We start from the raw sequence: 17,677 nt of genomic DNA on the forward strand, positions 1-17,677 counted from the left end.
GGAGGAAAATTGGCCTTACAACCGCTCGGAACCCGCTAGCCAACAAATTCAGTAATTTCGCTGCGATGGTTTTACCTTAAAGACATAAAAAGAAGAAAACTCGGTTTTTTATTTTATTTTCAATCATTATTGGGTGGAAAACTACGAGAGCCCAACGTGTCGCCGTGTAGTCCTGAAGCGTAATGCCGCGGAATGCTCGCCGAAGTCAATTGGTTGAGAGCCAGCAAAGTGTGTGTCTGTGGTAGTGATTGCCTGAACAAAAAAAAACCTGATAGTGAGGTACATTAGTAACAAAAATGCTAAGGATCGTTACACAGTGGACAAAAGCACCATTTTTTCACCAAAGCATCTCCATGGTATACCTTTTCGAAAAAAAGACGGACGCAAAAAATTGGATGATGGAAAGGGCATGTATGACGTCATTATGACGTCATCAGCTAATTATTACATGAAAAAATATAAATTAATAATAATCTTCAGACCTGCAAGCATCTCAACAACAAATTTGGTATCAAATTAAAGGGGACAACAAGATCTTTCATTTGAGTGGTATGTCATTGGGATGGAATATAGTTGAGGGTGATTTTGTGGGTCAAAGAAACCTTTTTGGTCAAAAGACCTGTTTTTCCGAAGAAAATTTATTTTACTTTTTTGTTTAGAATATACTCTTGCTCTTATGACGTTTCTACTGTACTGAAAAGTCGAAAACCCTGTATTTTTTATCTCCATTCTTTGTTCCATTTAATTCTGGACAAAAAATTGTATCATTATGCATGACATCGCACGTAAATATTATTGTTGCTAGGCTGCTTTCTTACATTTAGTAAATTCCGTCGTGTATGTTTTTTTTTCCCCGAGCCCTTACGGTGTGAGGCCACAGGGCCAGGGGCCTGCTTTAAGGCCCCTGAAAATGTTGGATTCTGGATGCACTGTGATGAAATATACTGAAGTATATACTTAAACTTATAAAACCCGAAAGGGTGTTTTTTGGTTCAAGTTAAAACAAAATGGTTCCACTGGAAGCGGGTGAATTTCTGTTCATAAAAATATTCACATAGGCCTAAACGATGTAGCTCTTGATATATTTGCAGTGTTATTTGTTTGTTACAGGGAATGGCAAATATAAAAGACTAACAGACCAAATGCATCTTTATGTTTATGATCGGTAGGTGGCAAGTTTGCGGCTAGGCAAGGATTTATCGGTCTACTGAGTTTTTATGAGGAAAAACTTGCAAAGGGTAACACATGAATAGCTTTTTTATTAAAACGAAACTACACTGGAACTAGTTTCAATGGAAGCCCGTCCCACTCCTTTTAGGTTGGGATGTGTGTGAACCTTGATATTTGTTAATGTTGAGTACAGAATGCTAGCAACGTCAATGAAACTTTTAAATGAAAAGAAAAACCTTCAGGGGAAAGGTATGAACTCTGCCCCTATTGAAAGAAAAACATCGTGGCAAGCATAATCAACTTTGCCACCATTGTCATGGAAAAGGTTATTTTTTCGGGTCAAAGCTTCCATAATGGCGGAAATATCATAGACATGTCATGATTTTAGATACATTGAGAGAAATATCGATTCTGCACTGCCTGAAAATTTAGAAAATATCTCCTCCTGATATTTTACAGTGTTACTTTGTGCTAGACGTTCGAAGCGCTAGCTAGCTAGCAACGTCAATGAAATTTTTAAATGAAAAGAAAAACCTTCAGGGGAAAGGTATGAACTTTGCCCCTATTGAAAGATCGAATGAAAAAAATCGTGACAAGCATAATCAACTTTGCCACCATTGTCATGGAAAAGGTTATTTTTTTCGGGTCAAAGCTTCCATAATGGCGGAAATATCATAGACATGTCATGATTTTAGATACATTGAGAGAAATATCGATTCTGCACTGCCTGAAAATTTAGAAAATACCTCCTCCTGATATTTTACAGTGTTACTTTGTGCTAGACGTTCGAAGCGCCGCGCTAAGCCGCGGCAAAACTAGAAACGAACAAAACGAGGGAGATATTTTTAGATCAAGCACAATGTATAGCGCAGCGGCGCAATTTCAACGTCGTAGAACACTGCTGGCTGGAATACATTTTTGCCCGGGAGTAGGGGGTGCTGAAGCATATTTCAGCACCCCAATCCAAAAAGTTGGGGGTGCTGCAGCACCCACAGCACCCCCCGTTCCCGCGGGCTTGTTATTTTCGTTTCGGACTATTGAACCTTCGGACTGATTAACCTTATTCTAAATTCGGACTATCGAACCTTCGGATAAATAAACCTTCAGACTGATGAACCTTCGGATTAATGAACCTTCGGACTATTGCATCAAATGTTCGGATTAACGAACCTTATTTCATTTTCGGACTAACGAACCCCCCTTATGGAAATTTTGTGCATTTGAACTATCGAACCTTCGGACTAAAGAACCTTCGGACTATTGGACCTTCGGACTATCGAGCCCCCGTTTGTAATACATTGTTAAAAGACGTATCATCACCATTTCCGGCCACTCTGTTAATCTATTTCAGGTTACCACGTTCCTTTCTGTCTGGCTCCTAACCCATACCTCATTACCCGTAATATACAACTCATATAAGAATGTTACGTCTTCCAGCTATAGTATATGGTCAAAACAAATGGATGTGGTAAAGACCAAATTCAAGGAGCCGCACAATGTCACACAATTTATTTTCTGCGTGACAAATACCGTCATTGTAGCACTTTTGTCCATAATCAAAAATGCTTAGATTTTTCAAGAAACTTTGAAAATAGTGACGTCACTGCAACAGCAAATCAGCGTATTGTTACTTTTAAGTAACAATAAGCTGATTTGCTGTTGCAGTGACGTCACTATTTTCAAATGTCACTGATTATATCACTCTTCAATTCCCTGACCCTCAAAATGTCAAATTAATTACTTAGAATCTCATCACAACGCTTCACGACCTTATTTTCTACAATTAATTACTGTACGAACTTGGTAGTATATTGTGACGTCATTATTACGTCATAAAGTACCCTTCCTGTCATCTGATTTTTTACATCCTACCCTATTTTTGATCGTAACACATTGCCAAAGCTTTGGTGAAAAAAATGGTGCTTTTAAATACCATGTAACGATCCTTAGCATTTTTGTTACTAATGTAGTTCGCTATAAGATGCCTCACTTTTCCGCTTATCTTTGGAACAAGTTTAAACATATTTATGATACTAATAATCAATTACAAAAACTCTGGCATTGAATTTGAACTTTTCTCTCAAACTTAAAAACAACATCTCACAATACCACATACTGTTTGCATGTTTAAACAAAGTGTCAATGTGACTACCCAAAATCCATGATTTTAGCCTAAAAACATGTCTTTTGACCAAAAAAAGGTTTTTTTGACCCACAAAATCACCCTTAACTATATTCCACCCCCATGACATACCACTCAAATGAAAGAGCTTGCTGTCCCCTTTAATTTGATACCACATTTGTTGTTGTAATGCTTGTAGTTCTGAAGATTATTATTAATTTATATTTTTTTCATGTAATAATTAGCTGATGACGTCATAATGACGTCATACATGCTCTTCCCATCATCCAATTTTTTGCGTCCGTCTTTTTTTCGAAAAGGTATACCATGGAGATGCTTTGGTGAAAAAATGGTGCTTTTGTCCACCGTGTCACGATTTTTTCACTAAGGTACCTCACTATGACCCAAGAGCCTGGAGAACCCATGGCATTCCATGTCCAATGCCTCGCTCACCTAAAATCAAATTCCTTTCCCCATTAATCATGCCGTCATCACTTTCAAAATATCCCCGGCGTTTACTAACAAATTTGACAGCGATGTGCCGGGCGTTGTTTCTGGCCAAATCGCCGACAATCTTCCGACCATGACAGATTTGGACAATTATCAGAAGACAATTTACAGAACTATGAAGTAATAATTCCGGAACTGTAAATTGGTTTTGAAATGGAGAAAAAAAATCTGGTGCAAAATAATCATTATCAAAAGATTATTTCCGATATAACTGAAATAGTTTTAGTATAAGCCATGTATAAAAGTTAAAATTCTGCACTGGTTTTGTCAAAGCTCATTATAGTTTAGAATACTGGGTCGTAGTACATACCTCTCTTACGAACGAAACCAGATAGGGTCTGATAAATAGATGGTACAGTGGGACCAAATTGGAGAGATGTTTCCGTCTTGGCAAACTAACCAATCCACCTCACGTCATTCCTCGGTGTTTCACTTTAGGTGATTAGCCTCCGTAAAAGGCAAAAAAGAAAAGAAAAAAATAGAGGGAATGTGGGTGGTATCGGTGAGCGTAGCCTAATCAAACCGACTAAGGCATTAGTGTAATTGAGGAAATCCTACCCCGCGCAAGGGTTGAAGATGGCACCAAGATGATCTGTGTGAATAACAGGGCAGATTTTTGGTATGATGCAGCGGTTTGACTTTGGCTCATGGGCGTCGCCAGGATTTTTTTCTCGGGGGGCAAAGCACACCCCCCCCCCTCAAAAAAATCCTTGAACTTTCGCTAGCATATTCTCAATTTATCATTTTTTTTCCGAGGGTGGACTGGGGGGGGGGGGGACATTTTCCCACCCCACCCCCCACCCTGACATCCCTGCAGACGCCCATTTTGTTAAATGTGTATTAAATTAATAACAAATATGACTTCACAAGTTCACACCTCTTTTTCGCCCCCCCCTTTCTCTTTTTGTGTGTGTGTGTGCTTATCGGGGGGGGGGGGGGCGCCCCTTTGCCCCTCCCCCCCCCCTCGCGACGCCCATGCTTAGGTTCATGGTTTATTCAACTCTTCACTTCAGAAAGGTTCTTTTCCAGTGGGGTACTTTGCGGGGGGGGGGGGGGCGCACAGGGTGAATCTTTTCTGGAGAGGGAGAAATCCATGCAATTTAACAATAAAAAGCTAATTTTGACTCCCTTAGGGGACGGGTGGGGGGGGGGGGGGTTTACAGGCCTCAAACGGGGGTGGGGAAGGGGCTCGCCCCCGATGCCCCAACGACCTCCTGCCCCTTTACGCAGCTGTTCTTTTCTGCCATGTTTAGTTATCAAACTGGTTACACCTCTTTGTTCCGACACCCCTATGTTCCGATTGCACATATTCCTATTCCTAACCCTAACCCTAACCGGGAGTAACACAATCTAGGTTGTCGGAACATAGGGGTGTCGGAACATAGAGCAGTCACCATCAAAATGGTACCGTAATCATTGTTTGCTCATGTGAATCTCTTTTCAGATACTGCTGCTCCGTTATGCTGTGCTCTGCAACTCTGCACTGCTATGCTCAGCTTTTTTTACACCAAGTAGTGTATGAAAATGTGCCATGTTAAGCTTTAGGCCTACTATAGCGATGTCATGATCTGCTTCGTGCAATGCAACACTACGTTTTGCTCTGATCTCTCTAGCTCTGCCTTGCTCTACTATTGTCTTTGCTGTGCTATGCCATATAGCACTGCATTGTATAGGCTTCACTTCTCTGCGCTGCTTTGTTCTTTACTGTCGCTTTTACCTGCCCGGCTGATGTGCTATTCTGCACTGCAGTGCGACTTTAAGATGTTTTACATCGCTTTTGTGTGCTCTGTTCTCCTCTCCTTTGCTCTGTTCTGCCTTTCCTGAACCATTTTACTCGACCATGTTTAGGTTTCGTTCCATTATGTTTAGTCCTCTCTGTCATGTGTGTTAGCCATCCCTCTCAACTGTTTTTCAGATGCGTGTTTTATAAAGAAATGACACACACATTACTTGCCAGAAATTCTTAAATTGACAAACTCTTTGAAAAAACGACACGTTTCTTTAATTTGGTATACTGTCTCTTCTCGGGTCGTATCCCTCCTTATGATTCTGTTTATTTAAAGTAAATACAAGATGGGATTCAGTGTGAAAGGTTAAAGCGACACATATTTCAATTATACTTTTTTTTTAAATTATTTGAATTGAAAACATCCTTTATATATTTTGGCACGAATACACCATGGTGTCAGCTTGCTCGATCCTTGCCTATAAAGAACTTGCTATGTAATCACAAACGTGATTTTCAGTAACTTTTTTTTCTTCTCTTTCATTGGTAACAAAAACACTGCAGTTTGATATTAATAACTCTAGCCGAGAGCCATCTGAAAGATGTCTATGCCAAGAGACCAGATGTGATTAATGATGGCCCGATTGGGGCAGTTGTTGTTGGTTTTACCGCTATTTAACCCCTACTTAAGCGTCCACACGTGGTCCGCAACTGGTACGCGCACGCCGGCCCATGTTTGCCGAGATGCAGTTAGGCGTGTCCGGCGCTTTCTAGTCAGACACCGTGACAAGGGAAAAAAGAAAATGGCCGGGGTATGTGGCAAGGCAAGGCACGGCGTGCGCGCTGCGCTCGCCCCGCTCGGTCCTCGATGACAACTCAACGATTCCGGATATGGCGCGGGGGGCCTTGGGTCCGTGTTTCTGCAAGTGCTCGCTCGACGAGAGCATCCATCAAACAAGAGGGTGAAAAAAGAAGGGAAGTTCACGGTAAAAGTAAAAAGTGCAAACCCATCAAATCAATGAAGAATAGATAGTTGTCGGATAGGGTAGTAACTTCATTTCTGTAACTGCTGTATTGAAGATCGCACGCATGCAAAACTTACACTTGATGGCGCGTGAGTTGTATAGTTAATGGCCTATAGCTACATCTACATTCCCTTTTTCCCGCTTTGTGACGCGGGATCATTTACATCTTGATTATGGTGTCACGGTTTATGCATCGAACTACATGAGTCGCACGCGCCGGCATTAATATGTGCATGAACCTCACTTCCTGCATGGATCTGTTGCAAGTAATCTACTCACAACACTGATATAAGCTTTAAAAAACCCAACTGAATATTTAGGCTCATAATAGGCTAAACAACAGACCTAACTACACAACGTAAAAAACAGGACCGAAAACGGTGTACGGAAGGCGGCTACATGCTCTCAATCTAATGCCTTCAAATTTGTAAATGAGTTTCGCGCTTATTTTTAGATGTGCGTATACTTAATATAAAATTTGGACCAAAAAAAAATAGAATTCATTATTTGCTCAATTGTCCACCTGTCTAATAACTTCTTCTAAAATGCTTTCACGCGCTATAAAACACAAGCCTCCTTTGTATCAGCGAAAGAGCTCGTAAATTTATTTTGTGGCCCGGCAGACCGATGAGCAAGACAAAGCCCCTTTGATTGCGGGTGTCAAAAGCCCAAGTCAGCGCCCAGGTAAACCTAGCCTCTTACCGAGGGCCCATAGGACTTCCAAGGTGTGGACTGATGGAACGGTGGATAACTTAGCGTGTACCGTCAACGCACGATACGCTTAGACGCCCCGGACAAAGACGCTGCATGCTAGCTGTGCTACATCGACCGTCTTAATGATGGACCCAAATAGAAAGGCCGTTGGTACGAAGGGTTCCAGTTACGACCCGGGTTGATTCCGCAGTAAGAAAACCACCCCGAAAAAAAAATGCGAGTTAGATAAAACGGGCGATGACAACCTACACGCGATGTGTAAGGGTTTTGTGTGTGTGTTTGAGGAATACAATATCGAAACATTTCCGATTTCCTTTATGGCGTGTGAGAGGAGAACCTTCATTCACGATTTCTATGACTGTGTTTGTCAAACTTGCGTTTGAAAAAATGTTAAAAGGAAAAGATTGCCTGATAACTTATTGCTACTGCCATGTAGAATAAAATGAGCGCCATGATAAAGCATGTCTTATTCGCATAAAAACAAGCAGTCAAAATTATTACTTTGTAAATGTATATCAACCATTTCATTGAAGCATTTATTGCACGATGGCACCGTAAGTTTTGCTGAAACCAAACTTGAAGTTTTGAAAGATTTTAGAAGAGAAAGTTATGTGTTCAAATAATATAAATGTAAAATAATATAAAGGTTATTTCATCTAATCTTATAAATCAGTCAAGCAAAAAGTCAGGCAAACTGAAACATGCCAATTATTGATTAAAAGTTCCTTAACAATGAAAATAGAAAAATCAAGGGAAAAACAAATGCCGACTAGTTCCTCATTTATTGCATTTACTTGCAAGATAGGTAATGTGCACTTTAAATCGCACAGTAAGGAGACTACAAAACTTGAATGATTTATAAATGATTTTCCATGTTGAACCTTGCTTAGTTTCCCTGCCCCGTTCCCCCATTTGCCCGTTCGTTGACGCCCGTGAGCGTTTCGTTACGCCGACCGAGCACCGCACACCGGAGCTACACTTTCGAGTGATCGTGGCCGTCCGTGCCAAACCACTACTTCCAAACCTCACGCTACAAAGCCACATATTTGTTCTATCATGCTGTCATCACCGGGTGGCTTGCAATGGAAGAAAAGACACGCAGATGGAGAAAAAACTACTCGGTGCCTAAAACAAAAAAGTATCCTATTTTTGCCCCCCCCCATGATTCGTGACCAAGACTCCTGGAAATCACGGTGCAGCACTATCGGAAGGCCCGGTGCGGTGACACGAGAGATCCCGCTCTAACGTTGATGACACCGCTGAAATCATGGCAACATCACGCGCGCAGCGTTGGGTTCGATGGGGGGAAGAGATCGTTGCACACTTAGCGCAGCCCTGCCATTTTCCGCTCGGCTGACCTTGATGGATGGAGTCCGGAGATAAATTACGGGCGGCCACCTCTCTCCCCCATCTCTGTTTCTCTCCTTTCTTCACCCCCCCCCCCCCGATCACCCCTTTCAATATTCAGTCTAGTTACGGCGAATGAAAATGAAAATATCAATACCTAAACACGGCACCGTGGTATCGATCCATAGTTATCGATACCTCACGATCACTTCTTGTCTTCAAGATCACTGGGGACCACAGCAGTTCCGACTCGGGTTTCATTTACAGAACCAGTCATGATTCATCGGCCGCCATCACCGTCTTCTAATCAGTGTTTCTCTAACGATGGCCAAGTTTGAAGCCTGTCTTGGCCTTTCTTTCGTCTTCTCGTTTCTTTTTTTCTTAAGAGATCCTTCACTAGTGAATGGTACCAACTCGGTATATGAGGCACCCCTCTTGGGAACCGGCTTGCTCGCGCGATATTAATTACGGGGCGCCATGTTGATAGACTTGCAGAAATTACGATTTTTAACTGTGACATGGTGCGAATCGCAGATGCTCAGTGTCCTTCCTGATCATGTGCATTGGTTAGATTTCAGAACTCCAGGTCTTTGACGATGGTTTGAACATACAGCTATACGGATTTGGACGTGTACTGATGTTTTCCCTAGGTATAGGAGTGATGTCTTAACTTAAAGCAGATTAGATTGACTTTACATTCAACGTCATTCTGGCTAACTTGTACGTTCGTTTTCATGATGTAATTTAACACTTATTTTTTTTGTCTCAGTGAGTGTGTTGTCAAAACTGCTGTAATGCACTGACGGGTTTGTCTATCATACGTGACTGTAACCTGCCCCTGCTGCTCTGAATACGGCTTCAGTTTTCAGTTGCCGATAATTCCAGTGACTTTATTCATAAGGCATATTCTGTTTGTAGAAGAGCACAACCAGATATGCCGAAGATGGTTAAGCGATTCCACCGGGCCATTGTTGCAAGTGACACCAGATATTCATGGCGGCTGTCTGCACACACAATCGGGGAGTGACTGGGGGAAGAAAATATGGCGAGCGGCCGACGAGATGGTGGTGTGCATATGGTGGGTCGGGACAAACAGATTGTGCCGAGATGCTCCCAGCCTGTGTGACAGATTGCTCCGAGAGTTGTACAAAAGCGTTCAAATTTCACGGGGAGGTGTACATACTCAGCCCGGCCGACTGACTTGTGCCCGCCCTGGGCCGGGGCGGGCGCGACGGTGCGAGCTGCTTGGCGCGGCGCGCGAAACAGGCAGGCGGGCGGACGATGCACCTCCGAAATTTGAGTCTTCAGTCAACATTTCAGTGCAGAGAGTAGCTCCATTCCGCGTCTCGTGAGCCACTTGATCTTAGCCCTGGTTTGAGCCCCACTAATGGGTTATTAACAACCAATCATGTCTGGTCACACTGCTTCCCCGGCTTACTCCTCCGTCTCTCTTTAGGTCTCTCTCTCTCAAACCTCTTTGCCTCAAAAGAGAGAAAAAAAGTACAAGCCTACCCTCTCCAACAATAGATCCATGCGCTGCCACTCCACTCCCACTTAGATCTGTCAAGATTCCACGTTCATTTTTCATTATAACTCCGTCATATAAAAAGTTCCTACTGAAGATGTAGAGTGTACACCGCTGACATATTGCAACTTCCGAGATAACCCAAATACAAGATTAATTTTTAATTTGAATGGAGTAGTTTTGTTCGCATTAAATATCAATTTTCATGCCCGGGCGGGACTTGAATCTCATCACGGGCGGCCGCTGCATGGACGTTTTAAGGCTAGTAGTAGTTAGTTTTGTATAGGACACCAGAAATGGGCCATGTGTTTACCACTCATAGAGACATGCAGTAATCGAAGATAACGGTAGCTCATCTGAAAGGTCTGCCGCACCCCCACCATTGAAATAATAGTAGAAACAGCAGTACAAAAAGTATCGTCTGCATAAATAAAACCGTTTGATAAAAATGTCATCCCTACGCAGGGTTAGTTTAAAAAAAAAATCGATTAAGTTGACAATTTGCTTAACCATCATAATGCGCTAAACTTGTATGCAATCAAGAAAATCTTAAATTTGAAAAAAAAAGCTTTGGTTTGTAAACGCTTTACCATAAAAACGTAGTTTTTTTAATTTACTCAATATTGCAATGAATACTGGTATGAAGACTAAGTGACAAGGCAAGATCACTCAAGTAAAACCTTTTTTTCATTATTGTCTGCGACGAAACGCTTTGCTTGATTTACGAACCCTTGACGACCGTTGCTAGTAGCGGGAAGAGAAATAAATCTGTCACAGTCGAGCATAATCATGTTCCAACGATGAAAAATGAATCATAATTTGTGCTCGGCAAACGCGTGTTTTCTCTTATGTGGGGAGCCTCAGCTAGATGACCCGTAGAAAGCCATGAGTCACCAGAATTCAACTATTGTGAATGAATGGCAGAATGTGACATGGGTTGTTGTAGCTTAAGGAATTGCATAGAAAATGTTATATCAATGTAGAATGTTCGTGTATGCGAGGGATGAATCCAGTAGACGTAATTTTTCTTTTTTGACAGGTGTAAGCATCATTATAAGTTGAGTTGGGAGAACGGATCTGACGCCAATTTCATAGCACTGTAAGCAGTGCTTTATCTGCTTTTAAAAAGACCCTTCGCTCATTTTTACGAAGACAATGAAACGACATGCAGACATACAAAGGCAAACGCATTTAAGATTACGTGAGAAAATTCGTTTGAATAGTGACGCAACAATTTAAATTCTTAGACATAGCAAGCATTAGAAAGTCGACATCGTGAAAAAAAATACGCTTAAGGAATAGACACTTTGCTTTGTACTGTTACCACAGGTTCTCTGTATCTGTTAAGCAGCTCTATTTAATCACGTCCTGCTTTCGATTATATGAAGTTAATTAATGCGTAGTTTAAGTAATGTTTTACACTAAATACTTACAATTAATTTGGAATGATCGACTCTACACCTGTGTTTTTTTAACAGGTGTCGAGTCTATCATTAAGATGCACAGGTCTTTGTTTTTTTGTCTAGCTCGGCTCTGGTCCGTCAGTATCACAGCGAGCCGAATCGGGATCTTTAATGACCCGGCCAACCTAGCGAGCCATGATCGCCTACACGATGGGTCGCCTCAGGCCTCGCGAGCGGCCCTCCGGTTCTGGCCAGCGACATGAAGTGCCATCCACTGACAATATGGCGTGCACCCTTCGCTGATCACTTCCCCTCCCAATATGGCCCGGGGTGGGCTCACGCAGACCATTTTATACCACCCCGACCACAATGGGGTCTTGATCACCTCTAAAAGGGTGGGCGTGTGAGCAGCGGCCCTTCGTGTACTTAATACTCCTTTTTCTTTCCAAAGATTGCATCTCAATCAGCGAGGAATGATGATGCCATGAGTGGCGTCTTATTATTAGGTCGGCTGTCAATTACAGTGGCAGGGACCCGGAACCTATCAGCGTTTCTTGGGCTGAAGGCATTCTTGCCAAGCATCCAAAAACTCTTCCTAGTTTTACACACAAAAAAAATCTTTTTTTTTCTTCTCAGTTTAATGATGACTATAATATTGGGGATTCGATTCCATGGAAGAGTACCATGAACTCCTTTCATTTTGTATTTTTTTATCAGTATAATGTGATTTTAAAAAAATAGTGAAAATAATATTGAACTTGTCATCTTATAATATTATTTTATAAGAATAATTGAATTGTAATAACATAATTAAACAAATCAATAACAGTACAACTGCGAATTATCACCGAGGTATACAATACTTTGAAATAAACTACGATATCATGTGGCCAAATAGTGTTTCCCCATTTTTTTTGGGTGGCCATTCTTGCACATTTCACATGGAGACTGGTATTTAGGTGTTCAACAAATAATGGCAACAATTTATAACCATCAGTGACCACTTCTAAAGTGACTGGCCAACATAACCGTGTTTTGTGTCAAATGTATCGCCATATCCATCCGTCACTTACTTATTTTTACTAGCATGGCCACCATCATCTTCATCTCTGCCCAAACTCCAAATAGATCTACATCTGTGACGTGATCTGTCAAAATCAGACACTTGTAAACAGATCCTGTTTTACGTCACATCTTGTTATTTTTATTCGCAGCTTTTCGCAGATTTGTTATCCTTGAAACGCTTAAATTTACTCTAAAACTGTAAAAGTTTCAGACTGTAAATTTGCTTCTAGAGGTGACCTTTTTGTAAAGCTTTAATTTGTAGAGGTTTATCAGTTCAAGAAATGCGTAACTCGAAACTATGACAGGCAATTTCTCAGTTTTCACATTTGTGGCATCACAAACTCCAAATGGTTGTGACTTGGCCAAGGAAAGCCCGTTTTCAAACATCAAATCATCAAATGTGAAGTGTAAGATGTAGCCTATATTTCAAGATTTGTTTTTCGACGAGCTGCCAAGAAGTGTATTATTATGACAGAAACGTCAAGTCTTTGCCGCAATTGTGCTCCGAGTTCCAGGCGCAAAGCCTTTCACCATTGCCATTTAAGATTGTATACATAAATGTGCATATGCTACGATTAGATTTTCTTCATTCACTCTCTTTCTAATAAGCTTAGTTCTTCCACAATCTGAAGTCATAATTTTACGCTTTTGCCCTTGACTTGATCATTCTCCCGTAGCGAGATCCAACAGCCTGCATGCAATATGTATGTACCTCCAGCCCTTTTTACGACCTCAACAGCGTCACCCGAACAAAACATCTTTTGGTGACTGAGACAAACCATTTTTTTCTTAAACCTCTTTATGTGTTCCCACGGCCATGTTCACGCCGTATCGGGTTGACCCACGTCGCCCCATGTTTACCCAGATTCTGCCCCGATGACAAACATTATACGGTTGGCCAATTACTGCCCAAAATTACATGAATTGACGTCATGAATTATACCATACCTGACCCTTTTCTAAATCTTTGCATGTGCAACTCCCGCTCAGGAGTTTTTGTATTGCCAAAAGGTACCCCACATTTCGAAACACATGCTGTTTCGGTATGTCTGGAATTGCGTGATGGCGAAGAGTTTGCAACAAATTTAGTTCAGGAAAATTTCCATTTATGCACTTTGAACAATGAACTCTCAGCCTTACAGAAATTAAAAAAAGTTCACAAGTCAACTAGTCATTAGTAGGCCTAATAACTTAAATAAAACAGCATGTAATTTGAGCGGAAACACCAAGCTGTGCTGTTCCCTTTAACTCATTTCTTTTTTTAAAGTTTCACTCTCTTTACTGATGCATTCATGGGTCTTCGTCTAATTTCCTTCCAAGACAGATCACTTTACTTTAGCACCTTTTTTTCAATCTCAGTGCCGTTTGGCATCTCTTTCTACGGGGAAACAGATCTCTCCTATGTGTGTGTTTAGAAAGTGAGCCGGGTAAACAAGCTTTGGCTCGGCGAGTAGAATATCCCGATTGCACGCTCGGGCCTGCTGACGTCTGGCATTGGCCGCACGGCACGTGCCCTAATGACGTTATAACGAAGCCAGCAACCTGTGATCAGGAGAGGGGAGAACAGATTTGCCCTGAGCTCACAAATTGGTCTTTACCATTGGTCAATATTGACACTAACCGATAATTACGGGTAATAAATTTCGATTTACACGCGCGCGTCTGCGTGCTAGTCTCTCCCTCTCTCTGTTGTCGGGTATTATGCAGTGTCACGGGCCCGGCCGACACACTCGGCCGTGTTTTGATTCACCGCATCCAACCGCGCCTTGCTTCGTCATGCATTCGTCATCGTACGCCAACGTTCGGTATTCGAGTCATGCAAACGAAAGAAAGATGAACTGCTTTTCTGGAGCTGAAAATCAGACGACAAAATCGGAGGTGTCAAATGCTTGCAACCCAACCGGACGTGTAAAATGTCATTGGGAGTCGGGTGTCTTCATCGGCGAAGCCACGGGTGTGCTGTGTAGCAGCAAGCATCAGGGTCCAACTTCATGGCCACACTTTAAAGAGAGAAAGTAAAATGCTTATTTAAAATGTGCTAAGTATAATTCAGACGATAATCAGTTATTGATCATAATGGATGGTGACTGTTTTCGCTAAGCAAATACTTCTTGTGCTAAGCAGCGCTAAAAATTTGGTTAGATCAGATTCTTACCACTGAGCTGTCGGTATAGTGAGCCCCCCTGCCCGGTCGAGACGTCATATCTTGGAATACCAATTATAGCATGTACAAAATGTCCAACTCCGACAAGAACAAATAAGCCGGGGATGATAAATTATTCCTCAAACACGCCCGTGTTTATTTCTGTTGCCCGTTGGTGCTACAGTTTGCTTTGGCCCGGCATCTCCTTCGAGTGTAAATACACGGGTCGTCCGTGGGTATAGGGCTTGGCATCAACCCCGTCACGCTGATGCTGGGTCGGACACCGTGTCGAGTCGTTGTCTCTATTTGGTCCCCCCCCCCCACCCTCTTCACTCTGACAAAACTGACCGGACAAAATTAATCACTCTCCGTGTGGCGAAAGGGTGACACTTTCGGAAACATTTAGTTACTTTGATTGATTTTAAGGGATGGGTTGCTCCGCGAGCCCCAACGAAAACAGTGAGGGCGTTCTAGGTTCGGGTCGATATATAGAGCACTGTGCAGACCGTACCAGACCTTTCTTTTTTGCTGAAAGTATACCAGAAATTCCCCTGACCCATATTAATGTTTCAATATTACGACTTTGCCATTCGCACGATATCCTGGTCTTCTAAAATGTGACTTTTTTTTAGTAAGAGCCAGGCAGTCGTGTTTACACATCTCTGTCAGACAAATTTCCACTTGGAGAATGTTAAGTGTGGCTATTGAAGAGAGTCTTTTGTCTGAGGGAAGACAGATATGACTCGTGTACCATATACGTCAAAATCTGGGCAATTTGTGTCGCAACAAGCAAAAGAGTTCCATTGTACATCTCTTTCATCGTTAGCTTTCTAAGGCAGTCAATAATCTGGTTGAATGAAATGGGGCCATGAACCAAACATGCAGACAATTCGATCTGTTTATGCACTCGCCTATCTGTAGCTGTGTATACAGCTAAACACGCAACCTTTTTGGAGCAGTCTCCGAGCCGCCTATATACACACATGTTGGAAGGCTGAAACAATGTTTAGTCGGCGAAAAATTTGCGAGGAAATTCCACACACCGAAAACCCGTCTGTGACATTGATAGCTCGCATACACGCCAGATGGAGACAAACTTGCTCCACGATTTCAATATTTCAACCCAGTTCTGCCCATGATTCGTCAACGACGACACCGACTACATCAAGTTCAGACACGTCTTTTTGACGACAACCGTTACAAAATAACCCCGCCGATTCTAATGATGCAAATACTTGCAATTGCATTACATATCTTAAAACTTAACTTTAATTGAGTAAACCAAGCCTATCCCATTTGACTCAACTCAATTTCGCGAAAACGTTTTTTTCCCTTCATATACACACGATATTGTGGACACTTGTTCCTGCATCAGTACAATGATATTTTGTCACACATTTCCCCTTTTCTCGCTTATTTTGCCATCTCTGTTGTGTATAAAGAACATGAAACCTGGCTTGACTCAAAATCAAGAAAACTGTGACTGCTGAAAAAAAAAACCTTGTCCAAACTTGTATGAGATCATTTATGTGGAGCAAAATAATTATTTTGTCGGAAAGAATAGTCCAAACAATGATTGTGGTAACAAAACGGGCACAGTTGCAACGACTCTTTTTTTTTTAAACCTTCGCTCGCAAAAGTTGGCCATTTGTGTCTAGTTCCCTGAATGCATTTCATTAATTGTTAACTGTTGAATGGGATGGCGCCAGACTTTTTATGCAGGGACAATGCAGCCTTATTTTACTGTCATTTTATTTCTTTTGATCTGGCTTTAAACATTAGGGAATGTTTAATTACACATTTTAAATTATTCATTGATGCAGACTGGAATTAATTAGAAACTAACTCACTTTCATTTCTCTTCACAAGTTCCAAAAATGAAGATTTTATCTCACTTTCAATTCAATATGGCCGACTCGTGAATTAGGCCCATAGTGGCAGCACATTCATTGAACAAACATATTGGTCTCATTGCTGGGACCAATACAGTCGCGGACATATTCACAAAATAAAAATCACACAGATATTTGAGTATCTAAATCGGGTTGAGTGGCTAAAACAGCAAATAATATCACGCACTTCAAATGTATTGTGACTGTTTCTCCATAATTTTTTAAGCAAAATGGCTATTTTTGCCCTAAGCAGTTTCAAGAATCATTGGCCTCTGATTATTAAGAAAAAAGAAAAGAATTTATCGTTGGTGTTCGCAGCCATTGTCTACTTATTTCCAACATCATGCTGCCATACATGTACCGAAAAAGAGTTCTCCTTGACAGTCCAGACCATTAAAATTTGTAAACAAAAACCCATTCAATTTTTGGTTTAAAAAAGGAGTAAAATATACTTGAAAAATCAGTTGTGACTGTGGAGGTATAAAAAAAAGAGAAACAGATTTTTTAAGCCCGATTTGATGCCTCGCCGCGGGTGAACGAACGTTACAAGTCCGCAGTAGCCGCCTTCTGTCATCGCGTTCGCCCAGAAGCGACGGGGCAAAACCGCGACGCGCGGTGGCCTCGACAAAACGGGCGGCGTTATACCGGGACTGTATAGTATTTCCCGAACAAATAAATACGGCTAGTCAAAAAGGAATTTCCAAAAAAAAAGGAGGAAAATGATGTCCTGTGTTCACTGACAACAGTTTGGAATACTGTTGCAGAACTGTGAAAAGAAAACAAAATATCACAAGAAGTAACGGACTGAAATGGAAATATGCATGGGTTGAAATTTCCATAAAAGATTGTTTACAAGTGGACAATGAAATTATACATTTACCAGAAGTCATTGTTCCTTTTGTCAGTTCTTATGGTAGATTCCTATTCAGTTGATTGAAAGAGACCTTATCTTTGAGACTTAGTCCCTTTTCTTGTTTATTTTCGCAATGGTGTGCAGTTTACTCATTGTGGTTTGTGGACAATGACTTTCATGAA

This window comes from Patiria miniata, unplaced genomic scaffold (assembly GCF_015706575.1).
Source record: "Patiria miniata isolate m_02_andy unplaced genomic scaffold, ASM1570657v1 HiC_scaffold_5, whole genome shotgun sequence".
Classification (NCBI taxonomy): Eukaryota; Metazoa; Echinodermata; class Asteroidea; order Valvatida; family Asterinidae; genus Patiria; species Patiria miniata.